Genomic DNA, 2,107 nt, shown 5'->3' on the forward strand with positions numbered 1-2,107 from the left:
GTGAACTCGTTCAATCCCTTTATGATCAATCCATTTTCTTGGTGTCTCCATGGTGCTTGGGAATGAACCTCAAATTTCCTGCCTTTGGTGGGAATGTAGGTTAATTACAGGCTCTCTGGAGTATGGAATGAGACCTGAGGGTCCAGCAGCTGAACAGTATGACTTGCAACCAATTCTTCTGTTTCAGGTTCCCATACTCCGCGGTACCCGATGTCTCCAATCTTAGGTTTCTTAGGGATTCTGCAATGGGAATAAACTCATTTTTCATTAGTACCTTATTTTGGAGGCCTTATAAATTATATCGTCCTCCTTTCCGTTGAGTTAATTTCCACTTCTCCATTCTTTTCCATCTCACAAAAAGTTTGAGATCTTTCATCTGATGAATTTTCCTCTCCTGTTTTCTTTGTCTTTTGAGCTTAATAGTTTTTTCTTTACAAGCATATCATTATGTTGGTGGGAAAGGTTCATATCAGTCATCTTTAAGGAAAACCCCTCTAGGTAACTATTGACAGGATGAAAAATGTAGTGAAGATGGGGTACTTACGCTATTCGTATTTAACATAAGAGCAAGTGCTGTATGTCTGAAAAGACATATAGATAGAGTGATTGTAACAGGTCTTGCTGGAAGGGAAGAAGAAGTTGACTCAACTATTCTGGCAGTTCATGGAAAATAGGGGAAGATAGCACTCTGGTGCTTGGTTGGTGGTCAGATTTTAGCTTTCTATTGGTTATGGATGGAAGCTTAGCTTTCTAGGCAGAGCTGAACCAGATCTTTCCCAGAAGACTTGCTTTACCTGAATACCAATTCATCTCAGAGTCAGCACATTCCATTTGTTGCTCCTAAAATCACTTATCTCCACTCCAGAGCAAAGTTTCTCCATTCTCTTCTAATTACTCTCACTTATGTTGGACATTCCACACAGGATCACAAACAGAGGAGTGTTATATCTGACCAACTTACTGAAGAGTGATTCCCAAATACGCTGTTGGTGCCAGGTGCCAGGCAGGTTATCTGGGAATAGCTTGTGAAGTGTGTTAGCAAACTACTAACTTAAAGATCCGACCACCACCCCCAGAGGAAGTAATTCAATAGGTGGGGCAGGTGGAGCCTGACAAAGTCATTCTAATTTACTATTACAGATTTACCCATACTCATCCATATCTATCTATAACTATTTGTCCGTCTGTATTTGCATATCTGCATTGCTCACTTGTAGAGAATTACTACACATTACATTCAAGGTTATAGAGATGGATAGACAGCCTTAGCTTTTGAAGAATTATAATTTAGTAAAAGATGCAGACTAAACAGAAGTACATTAAGTCAAAATCAATGTTACTATGAGGATGACATGAATTATCTAAAGGTTTGTTGAAATTTGGGTGACACCGAGATGATTTACATGGGGGATCACAGAAGGCCTGGTGAGGATGTAACCACAAAGTTGGACCTTAAACAGTAAGTGAGGGGCAGGCCACAGTGGCTCAGCTGGCAGAGTTCTTGCCAGGTTCTATTCCTGGTGCCTACCCATGCAAAAAAAAAAAATGCCTGCCCAGGCAAAAAAAAAAAAAAGAGTAAGTGAGTCTGTGGTAGGAGTGCGGAGCAGTTAAGTAGGATTTTCTGCTTAAAAAAGCACATGATTTTCAGTCATGTGCTTGAAATAGGTTATTCAGTTTCTCAAAATCAAAACTGTGCTTTATTAGATTCACTGTAAATTTGAAATATTTTATGTTGATGAACACAAATAAATATTTGACATCAAATATCGATGTTTGGTGCTCGCTTCGGGAGCACATATACTAAAATTGGAATGATACAGAGAAGATTAGCATGGCCCCTGTGCAAGGATGACACGCAAACTCGTGAAGCGTTCCATATCAAAAAAAAAAATCGATGTTGATATAGGATCAACGTAATATTTCCAATAGCCTTAATTAATATTAATTATTATCAGACAGTTGCTAAGTGGTCATTGTGTGTTAAAATCTACAACAATAGCATGAAACCTATCTATCTTGGAGAAGCTATGAAATATAAGAAATAGAGAAACTACAAAAAGAACCAGTCAATATTTCTTAGTAAATATACTGATAATTTTACATATCA

General features: G+C 38.1%; 1 non-coding gene across 1 annotated transcript; it reads left to right on the forward strand.

Annotated features, from left to right (window-relative positions):
* Positions 1-1,776: 1,776 nt before the first annotated feature.
* LOC143669398 (U6 spliceosomal RNA) lies at positions 1,777-1,883 on the forward strand. The gene has a single exon (XR_013168910.1). It is a non-coding gene; the product is annotated as a U6 spliceosomal RNA (small nuclear RNA).
* Positions 1,884-2,107: the final 224 nt, after the last annotated feature.

Source organism: Tamandua tetradactyla, chromosome 25 (genome assembly GCF_023851605.1).
Source record: "Tamandua tetradactyla isolate mTamTet1 chromosome 25, mTamTet1.pri, whole genome shotgun sequence".
Lineage (NCBI taxonomy): Eukaryota > Metazoa > Chordata > Mammalia > Pilosa > Myrmecophagidae > Tamandua > Tamandua tetradactyla.